The sequence below is a fragment of the Neopelma chrysocephalum genome, unplaced genomic scaffold (assembly GCF_003984885.1).
Source record: "Neopelma chrysocephalum unplaced genomic scaffold, ASM398488v2 Primary Assembly neopelma1_26, whole genome shotgun sequence".
Lineage (NCBI taxonomy): Eukaryota > Metazoa > Chordata > Aves > Passeriformes > Pipridae > Neopelma > Neopelma chrysocephalum.
In genome coordinates this window covers 21,198,311-21,218,192 of record NW_020897695.1, presented here as the reverse complement: position 1 = coordinate 21,218,192, position 19,882 = coordinate 21,198,311, and the positions used below count along the sequence as shown (strand labels likewise).

Here is a 19,882-nt window from a genome sequence, read left to right as displayed (position 1 = left end):
CAAATGAAACAAGAAAAAAAAAACAAAAACCCCAAGCAAACAAACAAAATGGGTAGTTTAATAAACAGAGGAAATATCAGTTTGTTACTTCCTTGCAATACAACACAAAGAACTTCACTCATTTTGTTTATTTACTGTGACCTTTTAAGGTTTTCCCCTGGGGCAAAATGCCACCTGCTGTATGACAGGTATTCTCTGTTGGAAGGTGTATTGCATTGATCTCTGTGGTACTAAGAAATCTGTAGCACACTTAAGAAGAACTTAATGAAGTTTGGTCAGCATGTAAGGTAGGTCACCTGTACAGATCCACTGTCAACTAAGCACTCTGCATAAATGATCTATATTGTTATTATTATTATTATTACTTTGACACCAAACTTGCATTGCCTTTAGCAGTTTCCAGCAATGATTTAATATTATATTCTATGTTATATATTCAGATTGCAATACTGAGACATTGGAAGGTTCAGTGGAATTAAAATGACTTGCACTGTTCTAAGCAGTTCCCAATGTGCAATAGAAATTCTTACCCTGTGCACCTGTTTTAAACTTAGGAAACTCTGAATTTTTAGGAATCAGATAGAGTGTAATGAAACTCTTTTTTTCTAATAACCTGAATTTTTGCTTTATTTTAATAGCTATAAAAATTCACTATATTTTATAATATTTATAGACAAATATTTAATTTATATAATGCATTTTATACTTTAAAAAATGTATTTGATCTTGGTTTTGTTAACATAAATACATTATGGCAAACAACATCTGTAGTTATTGCTAAACTTGAAAGCAATCCATTATAAAACATGCATGCAGTCTCCCATTTTCTTTTTTACAGAAAAAAAACATGGAACAGAAATATTTATCATTCATGTTTGCTCTTTTTCTTTCATTACTGCTGACATAAAAATTCCAAATAGAATTTCACTTGGTGTATTGGAGGTGTTCCATTTATGCCTGATTTATAAACTAGTTGGGACAGGAGGTATTTATTTTTGCAATTAACACGTATTGATCATAGAGTTTCATTAATACTTTTAGCATTCCTCTGCATCTAATTTATATTCATTGAAATATCATGCTGTTCAATATTTCAGCAGAATCTATAATTTTAATAGGTTATCAAGAGCTTTAGGGGAAAAGGAAGATCATATCACTAAAGAACAGCCATAAAATAAGATGATTTGGAGAAATACACATTACTACAGATAAGGGACACTTAATCTGATGTCAACTGATCAGGCCTAATCTTCCAGTCCACTTAGGTTAACCATAAGTTGCCATAGTGTTTAAATTATCCACCTTTCTCAAGGCTGTCTGATTTATATTTAACATCATGATATTTGTCATATATACCATTTTGCCTGATTTTCTGCTTCAGTGTGTCTTGAAATGATTCTGTGTGATTCTGTGAAATATGCTATAACCTTTAAAAAGAAGTTGACCATGTCAAGTTTGAACAGTGTTACTGGAAGAATGCAGGGAACTTGCACTGCTTCTGGCTGGAAGATACTGTATTTTGTGCATAAAGGGGATTTTGGTCCCCAGGCCATTAATCTGGCACCTTTCACAAACACTAAATTCACAGCCAAAAAGGTTTAGCCTAGGAAATAAAGAATTCTGTATTCTTTTCAAATCTCAAGGAAAATATAGGCAGTTGGAAGTTAATTAGAAGCTTAGAATTTGACTGGAATTACTTAATGTGCTTATTCATGAAATTCAGTGTGCCTAACTTGCCCCATACGACCTCACTCCAGTATTTGCATTTTCACATGATAATACATTTGAATGTTTATTAGCATCATGCTGCAAAACATAATGCTCTACCAAGCAACATTACAAACTTAAGTTATAAAAAATTTTATGTTGTGTAGTATTTGCTTGATTAAGTGAGTTTCTGTATGTTCATGTATGATTGCATCTACATATATAGACATGAATAGGTGAGTATGATTTTTTATGTGTGTGAAGCCAAGTGCTTCACTAGCCAATTTTTCGGAAATAACAGGAAGGAGGTAGACTTTTAAAGTATTTCTATATGGATTGTCCTGCCAGTCTATGTTTTTTAAGCACAATTTCTTTGGCCTGTATATGCACCACAAATATCAATCTCATTCCCTCAGAACAAAGAGCAAGGGCAGATTTAGGCACTGCGCATCTTCCTAATGGTTGTGACAGTAGAGCTGAGCATTGTAAACACTGCATTGTGGCATTCAAGTAGATGAAGCCCACTGTTGATTTCTTAGCTGCATTTAGTTATCTTACATAGTTACAGATGACTGAGGCTTCCCTTTTTCACATTAAGGTGCACCAGGCCAGTACAGCAGCTCTCACTTCATATGGTGTCTTGCCAAATGTTTTCTTGTCACTTTTCTTGTGAAAGCCTTGTTGTCAAGGGCTTTGCATCTTATTTCAGTTTCAGACTGTGACATTCATTTATTATATTTGAGGGAGTAGCACTTGTGGAGTCTCGTCTCCAGAGATTCCTCTTTGAAAGCAGGTTTCTGCTCTTCTAGAAACTAGTCTCTTTTTCTAGTACAAGGCAGAGATTGCACAATGGGAACATCATTGCTCACAAGGTGACCCAGGCTGTTACAACTCCTAACACCTCAGGGAGACAAGTGAACAGACCACTGGAAAGACTGGATGCTGGTCACCATCCCTCATGCCAGTCAAGAAGGGGTCAAGGTACTTCTGAATTTACCACAGGCACTGATGCTAAGCATGGCTATCACCATAGGTCTGTGAGATCCACCAGCTGCGGTCCCATCTCACATATTTCCATTTCAGTGGTTGTGTGCTTATTGCCATGAGATGTGGCAAGTTTGGTACTGTAGAATACATTGATAATTCTTCTACCTGTCAAACTTATCTTTCAGGGCAGAGTTCTCCAACTCTCGTGCATTTATAATGCTTGCTGAGTGTCACTCCTGACTGGCATCTTTGTCCCTGGATATTTCTTCTTTGTACTCAAGATTTAAAGTCTCTTCCAATTACAGCCCAGAATGCCAGTAATATAAATGTCATTGCAACCATTATCTCTGGTCTTTGTAGCTGTCTTTCAAAGTTTTTTTCCTAGCAGTCCTATTAGTCCTAACTAATTACAGGTCCCATTTTCAACCATCATTCTCTTGGAGTTCCTGAGGAGTTTAATTAAAACATCCAGATTATTTTCCTAAGAAAATCACTGGGAAAGTTCTACTCAATATAGAGGAGAATTTTTCAAAATATCAAAAGTTCTCCATGCTCTCTTTTGGGACATGACTGAACTTTAAAGCACAATACCTCTTAAAGTTCCTGATAATTTCTGTCGGAGTATTATAACAAATGTTTTCTTGAAATACAAACTGTCTTACTTTTCTAGGAAGTTGCTGTTAATACCACAGAAAGATTTGTGGATGTTCTGGTACACAGTATCTCTGATGAAACCCTGTTCACTTTTTACTACTCAGCTGCATGTAGCTACATGCCCTCAATTACCCTTTTCTTTAAAGCCCTCATGAGATCAGTCAAAAGTCCTTTTTTTGCCTGGATCACATTTCCCCCCGATATCTCTGGCAGCCACATTCAAAATTTGCCAGTAATTCAGTGCTCCCACAGCTTGACAGATTGATTAACAGATTGTTACCAGGCTTACTGTTTAACAGGCCAATTTTAAAAAAAAAAAAATTTGGGATGGCAGTTACCTTGTGATTTGAGCATGCTTAGCTGTTTCAGTTTTGGTTTTGCTTCAGATGTGTCCATTACAAAATCTCATTTACATTCACTCTATAACCTTCTCCTTTAGGCTCAACAGCTGCATCTTTGCTTGAAAACTGAGGCAACACAATCAGATCATTGTTGGAGCCACACCTTGAGTCCTGTCTGACCCTTTCTGCACAGCAGTAATTCTTGTTATTTTATTATTTGTATTGAACAAAGGACCTTTTCCTGTTTTCTTTAAGAAGTGTCAGGAAATCCATGAAGTCTGTGTGACTCAATATAACTTCACACTTCTCAACCTCCAAAATGCAGTCCTGTTCATGCATACTTAGTTCCTTTTCTATAAAAGCATCTCTACATAATCCTAGTTTTCTTCTTGTCTGCCCAGTTAGACCTGGAGCCTTTTTCAAATGACTTCTTGTATTTTATGAAATACAAGTATCTTATGAAGTACAAGGTAAAAGAAAAGTAACATTTGGGTCTACTGAAGTCCTAAGAACTGGCAGAAAATAATAAGGCATGAAAACTGTTAAAATATTTTAAAATTTCCCAAGCTGCAACAGAATAAAAAAAAATAAAAATCTAAGTTATATTAAAAAAATCTGGATAAAATATTCAGTTTATGACATTTTCTATCTACTTCAACCATTTTTATTTTTTCTAAATGTTCATACTATAATTATTTGAGAATGCAATTTGAAAAGTGTTTTCAAACCCCATTTGTCAGTTTCTGAATGATTGGCACTTCTACTGGGACAGAAATTGAAGGTACTTTTTCTGTCTTTATTTCCCAGGAAAGATATAAAAGAAAACTTCCCTTTTCTATTAAGCTTCAGCTTAGCCAAGTCAACAGTTTTTCTGGAAAAAAACTTGCATATGATAGAACATTTCCCATCCAAATAAATTCATTTAAATTTTATTATCCAGAACTGCATTATAATGCAGTGTCATATTAAGCCACTACCTTCTGTCACTTGGCTGTCCCTTTCATTTTACAAGATGCAACTTCATTATATGCTGTAGTATTCTGATTCCAAGGGATTTAATCATACAAGCTAGGGTATAAAAAGTGTAGCAATTTGCCTTCTGCCAGGTCCCATCATTCTTTACTGTATCAAGTTAAAATTATATGGATGGATCAGCATTAGATGAAAGGTATCTATCTGTGTGAATGGAGGAGGCTGATGAAAAAGAGGGTTTTTTTCTCTTAAAAGAACATGTATAAGTGTGTCAGAAGCTGAAATGATTAGTACTGGGATAGAGATAATGCCTTTGGGAGCATAAGCAAGGCCAAATTTCTGCCCACTTGCTGTCATTAAGTCTCCCAGGCTAAAGGAACTTTCAACAAATTATCTTCTTCAGTCTTGCCTCTTTGACCAGTTCTTACCTGACAGTTACATCCTGTTGATCTAACTTTCCATCACAGTTCTACCTGCAAGGTATCCTTCTCAAAGTCTTTCTTCACAGCAAAGCTGTAATGTTTAGAAGTTGTCATCCTTCACTTCTGAGCTATTTGTGCTCAGCTACTGGGGAAAAGATCATGCAGTCCTAGAATCATAGAATATGCTGAGTTGGAAAGGACCCAAAAGGATCATAGAATATGCTGAGTTGTAAGGGACTTATCAGGATCATCGAACCAACTCCTGGCCCTATGCAGGACACCCCAAGAACCATTGAGTCCAACCCCTGGCTCTGCATAGGACAGCCCTAAGATCACACCATCTGCCTGAGCGTATTGTCCAAACACTTCTTGAACTCTGTCAGGCTTGGTGCTGTGACCACTTCCCTGGGGACCCTGTTCCAGTGCCCAACTACCTTCTGGGTAAAGAATCTTTCCCTAATATCCAACATAAACCTCCTCTGACACAGCTTCATACTGTTCCCTTGAGTCCTATCACTGGTCACCAGAGAGCAGAGCTCAGCACCTGCCTCTCTGCTTCCACTGTAAGGAAGCTGTAGACCATGATGAATTCTACCCTCTGTCTCCTCTTCTCCAGGCTGAACAAACCAAGCAACCTCAGCCTCATGCAAATTCCCCTTCAGAACTTTCACCATCTTTGTGGCCCACCTTTGGATACTTTCTAATAGCTTTATATCTCTCATGGTTTGAGAGTCCCAAAATCCAATTCCCAAGTCCTAGCCCTCCTCCCACATCTCAACCCAGTGTGAGATGGGTTTTCCAGACACCACACAAGACTCAAAATGGGGGGAAGGGAATATATATTACAATACACTGTACAAAATAAATAGTATAATACATCATATACAATCTTAACTCTATCTCTACCACGACAAAACAGTATTTACAATGGATCAAATCTCTTCTCCCTTCCAAATAAAAGTCCAGGAGGAAAGAAGGAAAAGATCCTTTCCACTCTCAGAGCAGTAGTGTCTTCTAGGGCAGCAGGCTCTCTTCTTTCATGCAGCAGCTATAGCTGGATCTCTGCCAGTACTCACGAGGGGGGTATCCAAGCCCCTCGGCCCTTCGACTCCAAGCAAGGGTCTTCTCTTCCGTGGGCTGTGTTCACCGGGACAAAGGTCACTTCACCACGTCATACCACGAAGCGCAGGGGTCTTCGTGACAGTCCCTATCTTCAGGGGATTCAAGCTCCCCTTGCAGAGCTTCTGTGCTCTGCTCTCAGGCTGGCTGCTGGCTTAACTTAGCGGCAGCAGTGAGGGGGGGGGGGCCAAGGTAACCCCCTCCACATTCCATCCTGGCTCAGCTCTCAGGATGACTGAGCTTCTTAGCTCCTTTCTTTTCGGTGCTGTAGCACTCCAAGACTCTTCTCAAGCGAGAGTCCATCTCCCTCCTCCTAGGAGGGGTCTTAAAGGGAGTTTGGGGGTTTTGGCTGTTCAGTTCTTACCCCAAAACTCTCTCTCTGTAGAATTTAGTTATGCTCTCTCTGCTGCTGGCTCTCTTTCCTTCAGACAACTCTGTGTCTCTCTGCATAGCTGCGTACTTGTTTGCTGCTTCTTCGGTTCTTATTTGTTGGCTCTCTGCCACCTTCCCTCGGTCAGTGCTGTTCTTGTTGCTGCTTCTGCTGCTCACGGTGGAGAAACTTCCTTCAGCTTTCTAACTACAGGTACTTAGCCCAGTTTAACACTGTTCCAAGTCCCTGCAGCCCCCAGCTGGGGCTGGGGGGAGCCCAGCCCCCAGTGGGGGCTCTGAGCCCCTCAGGTCATGGCTTTTACAACATGGCCACCTCTCCAACTACCACTACAACAACTTTCTTTTCTGGTCTGAGTGATATGTTTATATTTTGCAGGAGCGTTCATTGGTTCAAACCTCAAGGGTCACCACCCCCTGGGGGTTTACCATTTTATAACTTCAGGGGGAAAATTGTTTTCCCACCACCACAATATCTTTCTTGTATAGTGGTGCCCAGCACTGCATACAGTACCCGAGGTGGGGCCACACAAGTGCAGAGTACAGTGGGACAATCACCTCCCTTCAATGGCTGATGATGCTTTGCCTGATGTCCTCCAGGAAAAGGTTGGCCCTTCTGGCCACCAGGGCACACCGATGATTTATATTCAAGTTGCCATCAACCAGGACCCCAAGATCCCGGTGTCTCATTCCCAGTCTGTATGTACATCCAAGGTTGCCCCATCCCAGGTGCAGAATCTGGCACTTGTCTTCATGAAGCTTCTTATAGTTGGTGATTGCCCAGTCCTCTAGTTTGTCAAGGCCTAACTGCAAGGCCTCTCTGCCTTCAAGGGAGTCAACAGCTCCTCCCAGTTTACTATCATCATCAGACTTACTGTGTGTAACTTTGAGTCCTACATGCAAGCTATTTATGAAGAGCCCAGGGCCTAAGGTGGAGCCTTGTGGAACTGCACTAGTGACAGGTCACCAGTCTGATGTTACCCCATTCACTGTTACCCTCTGTGCTTGACCTGTGAGACAATTGCTCACCCACCACATGATGTTTATCCAGCTGTGTGCTGGACATTTTGTCCAGAAGGATACTGTGAGAGACAGTATCATAAGGTTTACTGAGATCCAAAAAGATTACAACAAGTGGCTTACCTTGGTCAGCTCGGTGGATAACCTGGTTATAAAAGGACATTAAGTTTAACACACAGGACTTTCTTCTCTTGAAGCCATGCTGGATGTGACCAATTACTTCAGGTGTTTTTCAACAACTCCCAGAACAATTTTCTCCATAATTTTACCAGGCACTGAAGTGAGACTTGACAGGCTTATCCCTCTTGGCCTTCTTGAAAATTAGAGCATTTACCAGCTTGCAGTTCACTGAGATGTCTCCAGGTTCCCAAGACCACTGAAAAATCATTGAGAAACGTCTTGTGATGACATCAGCCAGCTCTTTGAGTACCCTGGGATAAATACCATCAGGCTCCATAAACTATAAGGATCCAGTTAGTGAAGTGCATAATGCTCATTTTCATTTGTGATTGTAGAAGGATCAGACAGCTTCAGAACTGTCATAGTAACTTCCACAGATCTGATGTATGTATGCACTTGTATGCTTAATTTCACCTTTTGCTCTATAGACAAAAAGTATGTGTATTTCAGTGAAATTTAAAATGTGTTCATTTTATTTATGCTCCACAGATCAAAAGTACAAAAGTTATATTACAGTGTGGAGTCAATATAACAAGATTCCTCTTTTTCAGACTTTCTCAATGGAAACTGGAAGTCTCTTGAGAACAGTGGCTTAGCAGATAGTGTATTCTTCTTTTTACCATTGTTCAACTCAAAATAAAATTCATTTATAGCTCTGTCTTCCTGACAGACAGTAACTTGTATCTTGAAACCTAAGACCACTAACTCATAATTTGCAGAACTTGACCATTTCTGGTCAGGAAAGTCTCAAGTGTGAACTCACACAGAGACTGAATTATCTCTGTCCTCATGAGAAATAGTCCCTCCAGGTCATGGTTGAGGTCATTATTAGAATGTTTTCTAAAGGCTTGTCAGTATTCAGAGTATATTTTTTGCTTGTTCTTGGGGGATTTAACCCTGCAAATTGCTGAGCATTTCTGATAGATACTGAGCACCATCAGCTTTCATTAGGATTAAGATAAAATTGAGGACACTCAATCTGTCTTGAAAATGTTTAGTATTTCATAAGATTAAACCTTGACCGATTTTTTTTTTTCACTTTACAGTCCCTAAAGAATCTTAAATTTAATTACAAAAATTCTGCTGAAGCTCAGGCAGAATGGACACTAGTAAGTGCCAATGGTATTTGAAACTGCCTGTCAGTGGAGTATTGAATTGCTCAGTCTGGGTTTTAAGAGTTTGAACTTTCTAAATGAGTACAAAAATATTATTTAAATCCCATGTAATGTAAAAGTAAGTAAAATGTACTTTTAATGCAAGACAGTACTTGTAGAAATTGTTGGATATCTCTCCTGTACTTAGGGGGGGGAAAAAAGACATTGGGCTTAGGAGCTCTTTTTAAAAGTCTAGTGAGGGCTTAATATTTTTCTATGCACTCCTTCAAATCAGAGATAACTAAATGATGAGATAAGTAGGTAGCTCTTTTTTGTTGTTTTTAATTCAGTGAAGGCCTCCCAGTGCATATTCCTGTTGGAGTTGATGAATAGCTCCTTTGGGGTACTGTAAGCTCCACTCAATGTATTTATGGAATATCTTCCATTTACACAGACCACATTTTTCTTGATCGGCCCATAAGGATGAGGAGAGACAAAAGGAAGCTGTAGGCTTTTTTTTTTTTTCCCTTCTTGTCACTGTTTTATGCTCTCAGATTCCATCTGACCTTAACCTTAGAAGATATCCTCCCAAACCCTAAAGCCATCCAGTTAAAGGGTCCATTAGCCATTACTCTTCCTTTTTAGATTAAACAGTCACACTCTACTTACTTACTTACTTGCTGGGAATGAATGGGAAGAAAGGTCTGTTCTTCACCCAGCTCACGAAACAGCAGCATTTTTGATGCACTGTCTTTTTCAGCTAAACCTTTAACACAGCCTCAAATGTTTCTTATATTTCCCTTACAGTGCCACTGGCAGCAGATCAGTCAGTGTATTGTGACAACACCCTTAGAGCTTTGCAGTCCATATCAGGTCATGTGAGTTGGCCCAAGGTTGCGCGCCTCCTCCATGGGCTTCTCTAGCTTATTAAGACCTGCCTGATGGCTAAAATACAGTGACTGTAGCACTGTTGATGGGAGGAAATGAAAAGGAGATGAATTACAGACGATAACACATCCTTTCACCATGAACTCCTCTCCTGTAAGTGAGTGGGAGGTGAATCTGATTCACACACTTCAAGCTAAATGGATTGAAAAGTTTCAGGTAAAGAAAAAATATTCCTCTGTATCAGTGTAGTGTATGCTGGGATGTTTCTGGTTTTGCCTTTTTACAGCAAAAGTCATGCTTTATGTCTCAAAATCATTCTACCCTAAAATGATGATAGTTCCCAGTACTTAGATGCTGATGATGCTTGATGCTGTATTCTTCCTATGGCACATTACAGTTCTGGATGCTCATTATTATTCATCATCTTTCTTAATTGTGTTACATAGGAACTGTTTCATGGCCTGTGACAAGTGGAGTAGATGTTCTGCACTGTTTATAATTAAACATCTAATTCATAGTAGCCTACAGTGCAAGGAATGGTTCACAGATGGTTCCAGATGGTCCTTTCCAGTTCTGTGTTCTCACATTTTTATTACAGTTAAAGGGTAGCAGCAGCAAAAGGTAACTGGCAATCTCTGTAACTTCTCTTCTGTGGATTTAAAATGCTGTTTGCTTTCCATTTCTTTTGAAAGAAATAAGGAAAAATATGTTACTTAAAATCAAATGCAGAAATGAAGAGTGAAATGCAAGGTTAAAATGTAATAACACGAGAAATTATTTTGCTGTAGTTAGTTAGAAGGTTCTCACAACTGTATTTTATTCATTTTGTGTTGAATGGCAGTGCAGCTACCAAACCAAGAGCTCACCAAATGTTTTCATCCCTCAAACAACATCTAAGAACATCTTGCCTCTTCTCTGTTATTAGTAGATTTAAAATGCCCATGTGTAGGAAAGCATCAATATTTTCCAAAACTATACAGACGCTTATCTATATCTATGCCTTTATCTGTACTTATATCTTGCTAATAACTTGCATATGAAACACTCCATATCTTGCAAAACAGACACATGACACTTTTGCTGCTGCGTAAATATTCCATGCTAATGTTCCCACATGCTTTACATAACACACACATGCATTCTGACCCAGGGGAATGAAGCAACCTGGTGGGGGAAGCCTCAGACCAAAGAGGTCACTGAAATGCAGAAGTGGGAGAACAACAGATCTGCTACAGGAAAGGTCCCAGACCTCCTCTGCAGCAAGTAACCCATGAAGAATTACCACAGTAATCCATTCCACTGAGTGTACAGCTTGTCCATGTCAGACAGTCACACACACAAAACATACCCTAGTTAGCAAGGCCAGGGTAGTACTGAAGAGCTCATTTTACACATAGTCTGTAACACTGAGTTTCATGCTCCTTCAGTCATTAGTTATGGGGATAAGGATTCAATTAAGCCGATATATGTTTGAAAGTTCCCACTTAGGGAAGTGCATGTGTCTATGTTTCTGTGATTGTGTCGGTGACTGTGGCTCTTTGTATTAGAACTGTGGGTGAACAAAACACTAAATCCAGAATTAGGGAGACACAGGTAGACTTTGAATTCAGACCATAATCTTGTAGTTCAGTCCATCCCTGTTGTAAGAGTTTGTGTGGCTCTGGATGAGTGGTAGTGCTTATCAGTGTCTGTACAAACAATTGCGTACCTAAGACTGACACAAGAGAGTGATATGGCAATAGGACTAGTCTTGCCCTTTTGCTGAATCAAAATTTCTTTTCGATTGAAAGTCTCTGCTAGTGTCACTCTAGCATATTTTAAAACAAGATTTTTTTTTTAAAATTCTGTTTTCTAAAAATTCTGGCTGTGGGTCAGCACTTGGAAGGAAAATGTCTAGTTGGTGACTAAAAGTTAGCCAATCTTTGAACTAGACCAGGATCTCAAAGCTGAGAAGGAGACGGTAAATCATGAGACAGTTGTCTCCTGACGCTGCAGCAATTTATGGGAAATGAGAGGCTGCAGTGCTTTTAATATTAACCGATTTTTACCTGAAGAGTAAATATTCTGGACCAAATCTATGTCCCAGACCTGTTCCTTAAGGCATCTGAGAAAAGATAAATTTGGGTTGCTATGTATAAACCCATTTTTGGTGTTTCAGCCTGAAGGACTATTCAGCTGGAGATAAAACACTGGATTTAATTCTCCATTTGAATAAGTAATGGGGAAAGAAGCTTAATCTGATATCTTTTTTCATCATGGTTTTCTTACATTTGGCTTTTTTGTTTTCTCTTTAGTCTGTTGAAGTCTCAAAAATGACCTTGACAAGTGATTTCTCTCACTTCTTCTCAGTGTGAATAATCCAAATTATGTCTGTGTTGATGGATTTCCTTGAGACTAAAAAGCTTGAAATAGCAGCTTTTATCCTAAAATGTTTAAACTTGATTGAGTCAAAATAAGTCTCTAGCTGTCTGGATATGTAGATAGATATCTGTTCTTGGCACCTATACGGCCTTCACTGATGTAGTCTTCAAGCATCTAGCAATCCTAGCAGGGTTTTAGTCCCACTACCCCTGCTGATGGGGTACACGGAGGCGGCCTGTCCAGGGACTCCTGGGAGGTCCAAGTGCAAGTTCACAGCAGCATCCACTAGATCAAGCCTATCTTCTCACCATATTATCAGAGCAGTTGTGGGAAAAAAGGAAAAAGAGCCTTCTTTATCATATGTTAACACACTTTCAGGCTAAATTTGCCCCTTCATAACAGTCATAATGGTTTAAAAATAAGTTTAAACATGGAGAATGTTGTTTTTAAAAAATACACTTATACAAGCAAATCAAATGGATAGCTAAGGGCAAGTTCTCTTACCAGGCTGTAATAAAAGCAGACTGATTAAGACTCAGGGACTTCAATAAACCAGTTCTGGATTTGTGGTGGAACTTGAAGGAGTGAATGAGCCAGCAGAGTTAACACTAGTAAGCATCTGTAATGACAAAAAGTGACAATCCTTCACCTGCTATCATTGAAAGAAACTTCTTGATTATTTCAGATGAGACATTTTTCTGGTTGGCCCATCAGAAAATGCCATATTTTCCTTCAGGATTGATGTACACTATCAATTAAATTGATGTTCATATATACAGTGAATCTAGGAGTGTCAGTCAGTCAGTCATGGCTAGGCTTCGTGAACGAAGATTTGGGAAGGGCTCTACCCACGTTTTTTGCAAGCGCGTTGGTGGCTAAAAAGGCCAATACGAGATAGACACGTCCGGTTGCAAAAGACACAGCAGAAAGACTCCTTAGATGGTATATTCTGCAAGGCTCGATTCTTTCTGCGTTGTCTTTTCTCCTCAAGGGTGATCCTGCGTGCCTTCTCAAAAGCATCAGCAGCGTTATAAATGGTCTGTCTCCAGGCCTCCTGATTGGAGGCCAGAGTAGACCAGTTATGATGATCAATATGCCCGAGGCTGAGTTGTTGCTTCAGGGAGTCCTTGTATCTTTTCTTCGGAGCTCCTCTCTTGCCCTGCAGCGTTTAACATCCTGCTTTGCAGATGCTGCTGAGCTCTTTGGGCTGGAAGTCAGCTTAAAGAAGACAGAAGTTCTCCATCAACCTGCACCTCAGGAAGTCCTCCATCATCCCCACATCACCATCGGCCAGTCAGAACTCAAATCAGTCCAACAGTTTAATTACCTAGGCAGCCTCATCTCCTCAGATGGTAAGATCGACGGGGAGATAGACAATAGGTTAGCGAAGGCATATAGTGCCTTTGGAAAACTCCATAAAAGAGTATGGCGTAATAAACACTTGAAGAAAAGTACCAAGATCAGTGTTTACAGAGCCATAGTGCTGTCTACTCTTTTATATGGTTCCGAATCATGGGTCATCTACCGCCACCACCTGCGTCTCCTAGAACGCTTCCATCAACGCTGCCTCCGTACAATCCTGAACATCCACTGGTCAGACTATGTGACCAATACATCTGTTCTTGAACAGGCAGCAATCACAAGTATTGAGGCCATGTTACTGAGAACACAGCTGCGTTGGGCAGGGCACGTCTCCAGGATGAAGGACCACCGCCTCCCTAAGATCTAGGAGTGTAACTGATATGTAATCTAATGTAACCCATCCCACACTCTGTTTACAGAGTTTGTAAAAGAAATGTGAACACAGCAGCGTAGAGAGGAAGGCAGTGATTTGCTGAGGCTATCATCTTACAGGTTCTGCTACGGCTGGCTTCATCTGAAGCTTTTTTAGTCCTTAAAACTGACTTACCCATCTAGACCTTTTGCTTCTGCAGTGTGAAATGGGAATAAGGATGTACTTATCCAGAACCGAGAATCACAGAACCATTTGATTTGGAAGGGACCTTTGGAGGTCACTGCCCAAATTCCTGTGCAAAATAAGACCAACTCGAAGCTATACCTGGCTTCAGGGTTGGATCAGGGGGCCCAAGGATGTCACTGTTTCTGCCTGGTATGTGAGACCTCATGCATCAGATTATGGGTTAGGGAGAGGGGGCAGAGGGACCCCATGGGGCAGGGTCTTCTGAACATTATTTTCTGATGCAGGTATTAGAGGGATGCTTCTGGCTTTCTGAACATCACAGGAGGTCAAGGCTTGACGCGGCAGGTGGGTGGGATGTGGGGTCTTCACTCCAGAAGCCCCTTGGTTGTTTCCTCACCATGCAGGATACATGCCAGGCCTAACAGAGAGGTAGGACATGACAGAGTAGTAAGAGGACAGAAGCCAGCGTGCCATAACTCTTACAGGAGTAGCTGTGGCTTCCCCGTGTGTCCATCCCTGCATCTACTGTAGGCTGGGAAAGGGGCAGCAGTAGATTGAATGAGGAATCTCACAATCCCCAGGTATAACACAGGGTACAGAAGAGCCTTATTGCTCCCCTGCCTTGGGGAAGAATTTGGTGTGTAGTGAAAAAGGAAAGCAAAAAGAGAAGCTTCTGCAGATGAACTGCGGTCGCTGCTCTCCAGCAAGCCTGTGACCTGCGTCCTGGACACCGCTGCTCTGCTTGCACCCTCCTCTGCATGCGAGCGAGCTAATCCCGCGGAACGGGAGCCTGCAGCCGGAGCGGTAATTAGCTGCGAGTGCTCATTAGTGTAACTCCCGCGCTTGGTTGGTGTTCGGGCGCCCTCTCCTGGTGCGGATCGGCCGTGCGGGGGGCAGTGTCCAACGTCAGGGAAGGGAAGGGAAATGGGAAGGGAGGCTACCTTTATCCTACGCCTTGCTGCCTGTATGTAAAATCCTGTATTGCCTGTAGGACGTTGCTGAGCACTCAAAACTTGGCCTGGTCAAGTTTCCCAGACGCTCCTTTCTCCCTTCCTCACCCACTAAAATTCTTCCCTTTTGCTTCCCTTTCCTGTGTTTTTTAGTGTCCATGAGAAAGGTTGAATTATCTTGCATTTTTTACATCACTGGCTTCTCTGATAGTCTATAGAGACAGGCATTAACACAGGTTTGCCCCTTAGTCTTGTTCTGTCAATCTCACAATTTTGAACTATCATCTCTTCCAAACACCTGAGTCTGTGTTGCTGCAGAGAGGCCCTGGACCAGTTAATCTGAGGAACTTAATGCTGGTTGCATATTGGCATATATGAAAGATTCTTCAAGAACAGACTTATAATTGATTACTGTTTTGACACCACGACGCATAACTTAAAAAGGCGCGGTAGCTAGAGTAATGATCTTGCAGTGAAAGTAATTATCCTGCAGAACAGTCTGGACATAAGTATAATTCTCATTCATTCAAGTAACTTCTGCTACATTCAATGAGCTATAATCCAGTGTAGACTTTTTTCTTCCTTCAATCTGTTCCACAAGGAATTCTTCAGCCTCTTATAAGGGATGAACTCCAGCAAAATAGGAACTGCATGAACAACCACAGTCATTTGCCACAGGAACCAGCAAAGACTAAGAGCATGAGAAAAAAAGGAACAACTTCTACATAGCTGTGAAAAAATACCTGGGTTGCCAGAAAAGGGAATTGCTCTGTTATTGGATACAGATTGCTGTCACATGTGCAGGAGGTTCAAGGAAGCTGAGTTGAATGAGGCAGGAGCATTCTTCAGACAAAGAAGCCTTTACTCTTGTTCTGCTCTGAGATCAAATGTTTAACATCCTGTCTGCTACTATCTGTAGCCTGCCCTCAGCTTTGTTTCTCTCACCCAAAGATCCAGGGAGAAGTCAGTAATTGTGTAAGGCTGGAGATGCCATGTGGTATGCAAGGGAGTGGGAAAAAAAGCAAACCTTTGGCTTACAGGCCACAGAGTTGACATAGACTGAGGTTGTGGGCCAGCCACAATTGTCTTGGGACTGCTGTTCTCTTCTGCTGGCACGTCATCTGCCTGCAACAATGTGCTGACTGAGCCTGCTTGTCTGTTATAGCGCTTATCCTACCACTCCTTTGCCCTGTAGAGAATTTCTGTATTTCAGTTGTAGATCATAGCAGCTAGTCTTTTTCTGTTCCTCTTCACTCAAGGCAGGAACAGAAGGAAGAGATTTTCTTGTGAGCACACATACCACCCTAGGATGTGGGAATGGGCTTCTCAGATTCCTTTTTGCTTTTACCAACCTGTGAATCTCTCTTTCATATTCATGAAGTCCATGTCAGCACTTTAAGCTTTGGTTGTGGTATGATAGCGCAGAAGAGTGTCACACAGACAGCCTGCCTCTCTGCAGAATCAGACTACACGTGTGTTGCGGTGCTGTGGGTAGTACCCCACATACCCTAGTAGCCTGCAGAAGGTAGGAGTAGTATGTATTCCTAGAAAAGAGAGTAAGGAGAAGTTAGAGATGAACATGTTTTAATCAGTGAACTCTCTGCAAACACAGACTTCAGAAGAAGCTTCCTTTGAGAAGGGTTCCAAAGTGCTTGTGGAACTGGCATGTGCAGATAGCAACCAAGATGCCTATGGGTAAAAATGTGTATCAAAATAAAAATAAAAAGAATAGCTTTTGTCAAAAAGATCTGACATGCATTAAACTTCTGCAGATGCAAACTGAAGTCATATCAGATGTGATCACTGAAGGAACTGTGTGCCCTGAAATTTCACAAGAAGACATTCTCAGCAGCTCTCTGAATGCCCATTGGGACACAAGGTTCTACTTACAGTCTAAAATATGGGGAGGAGGAGTCATAAGCATTCTTCTTTCAAAAGCAATTTTCTTGCCACTGTAGCGAATATTGAAAGTTGTATTGACAGCATGGGACGAAGAAGTGTAACAGTGCATGTGGCCCCTTGAAGGACCTGTGGGAATAGCTGGTGCTGCTGTATAACAAATCAGTATCCAAATACTGGAAATTAGCTGAGAGCTATGGTTCCCAGCTGAGAGCTATGATTCCCAGCCCAAAAGGAACAGAGAGGACTAGAGGCACCTCTTTTCAAGGGATAGACTTTCAGAAGGGTCGAGGGACTAAGAGGCTGTTGCTAAGTAAAAGAGTTTTTATTCCCTTCTTGGTTAATTTTAAAGGGCATTCATTTCTGTCCAGCTTGCTCAAAAAATGGTTATCACACAGCTATGGCTTTTGTTGTCCTTGGCTAATAGAAAACAAAACCAACCTCAACTCAACTGTGTACTCAAAAAGAAAATTGTGCTCAATGTACATTTTCCCTCATTGTCATTCTCCTGTTTCTCTAACCTGCTTTGGAGGAGGATTATCTGGAGGTGACCTTAGATAATGTCATTGTCTTTTGAATGCTTGACGTCCCTACTAGGGTTAGCCAGAGGGTTGCAATGGTGCTTTTCATGGTACTGCATGAACAGGACTGCAATCACTAAACTTATTTTATTCATTTCAGGATACAGAAAGTAGATCGCAATAACTTCAAGTCATTAGTGTAATGTTTGACACATTTTCTGTTTCACTTTCATAGATGTTGCTTATTCCAACACTTGAGACTGAATTTGCATTAAAGGCATACTTGGAAGAGGTACAGATTTTACCTGGAAAATTCAAAAAAATCTACATCACTACAGATAAACCCATTCCTTCTGGCATTTTACCACTTCCACGTAAAATTTATTCCAGAGAATTCCAGCAGAGAATTTAAATCAAAACTTATTGAAATAAATGAAAATTATCATTCAGATCTCAGCATTTCTGTCTGAGTGTTGGTAAGGTTGTGAAAGGGACTTATTTATATGAGCTGTTTCCTCCATTGCTAGTAAAACCTTGTCTGCTGATAGTTGCCACCATCACTTGATACTCAGCTGGGTGTGGGAGGCAGGTGTGGGCAGGAGAATGCAAACGTGTCCAAGGTGCTCTTCTCACACACTCTTACCTGTTAGAGCTGCTATTACCTGTTTTATAACAGCTAATCTAGATCTCTGCAAAGCTCAGTGTTACATTATGTTTCTGCTAAAATAAGGATGAACTCCCTCCTCTCTGCTGAATTGTACTTCACTGTCCTCATCACATATGATCCCCTCAAGCTGCAGTGTGAGGCCAGTTTTCACCTCTCGCTTCACACTGCTGGCTAGCTGGGATGCCACTGGGACACCACACAGGCAGTTGGGACAGCCGTGTCCACTGTCTGTGGTTGAAAGCCTAACCCCATTGTGACATTTCTTTCTGACTTGAGACAAATTTGGTCTGTTGTCAGGTGGATATTCTGGCTTGGCATTGTGGCTGTGACCATCAAGCTGGGGAATAGTTTTCTATGTGTCATTCCTCACAGAATTTTTTTCCTTTGTTGTTTAACAGAACTGTAAATACACTATTGTACTTATGTATTTATGACATTCTGAACATCAATGCCCATATTCGTACATTCAGCAGTATTAACGCTGAAGAAGCCAGTCCTGTTCAGTGGTGCACTCAAAGATCCAGTTGGATCCAGTTACACATCTTTACTAGCACTTTGTGCTGTGTCTAAGGGAGTGAGGTTGCTGGAGCCTTTCTCAGCTGTCTCATTGCCCCATGAATGTTTTGAGCAACTGATATACCTCCTTGGCTGTTCATTTAGTAACTTGAACTGCTGATATTCTTCGCCTTGCACATCATGATTTAATATGCATAAGCATTGACACTGTATAATTGTTTATTAGTTTTGGCTTCTCTTTGAATTTTAGAGTAGAAATCATGTTCTAAGAAATAGGCTTTTAGGTCAAATTCTCTCTTGCTTTTCCCATAGTCTGTCATTTCATGAACTTGAATCAGTTTTTTTCATTTGTGTTCTTTGGAACTATCATGTCTTTTATCTAAGCATATATCCCAGGCCATAAAAAAACTTGCCTTAGCCTTTGCTAACCTTTTTCAATACCTTTAATACTGTGTTTTTCTTAAACTGCTGAAATCATCATATTTCTCCCTCTGACACTACAAGGTTCTGTTAGTTTTTTTCTTTCTCAAATGCCGAGATTGTGGGGCTTTAAATGTTCTTTGCTTACTCCATCCTTATAAAACTGTGCATTTTAATTAGTGCAAAGCTAGAGGGGAGAAATATATATATATATGTGATAATTTTCATACTCTGTGGAATGAAAAAGAATGGGCTTTATTTTTAGTTGATGTAGATCTGTGTATTGACTAGCTAAGCATAGGACGTCTCTTGAAGTTGAATTATTTTCCATATCGGTTGCAGTTAAAGACTAAAAAAATAAGTTTGTAAAATACATTTTTCAGTTGGAAAGCAGTTAATTTATAAATAAAGTATTATGCTGCAACAATAAACCCTGTCAAAATTCTCTATATCAATACAGTATTTGTGTTCCATTTAGGAGCAAAAGGTGGCCGCAGTGTTGTTGAGTGATGTTGGAATAGATAAATCACTGCCCTTTCTGCAGTAAGTACCTGTTCTTTTGAGAGATGCATAAACAAGAAGGTAGCTTGATCAAACAAAAGTATTTTAAAATAAATAGACAGAATTCTTGGTGGCTGAATTGTTTGTCTCTATGTGTCTCAACGCAACACAAATATTACTTTTTACAGGAATATTTTCAGTAAGGTACAGAACATTCCTCTGTGGCTTACTGCAGCTGAAGACACCCAAGAGGTTAGTAAAAATTGTCATCATCCTCAAAGTGGTGTATTTGCTTCAGCTTTCCTCCCCATCATATCAGAGTGCGCTAATATGCTGCAGGGGGCAAAGGATGGCA

The 19,882-nt window shown here is 40.6% G+C and overlaps 1 long non-coding RNA gene across 1 annotated transcript; it reads left to right on the top strand.

Annotated features, from left to right (window-relative positions):
- Positions 1-16,826: 16,826 nt before the first annotated feature.
- On the top strand, positions 16,827-19,558 carry LOC113964204. Its single transcript, XR_003533095.1, has 3 exons — positions 16,827-16,882; positions 17,659-17,715; positions 19,505-19,558. It is a non-coding gene; the product is annotated as an uncharacterized LOC113964204 (long non-coding RNA).
- Positions 19,559-19,882: the final 324 nt, after the last annotated feature.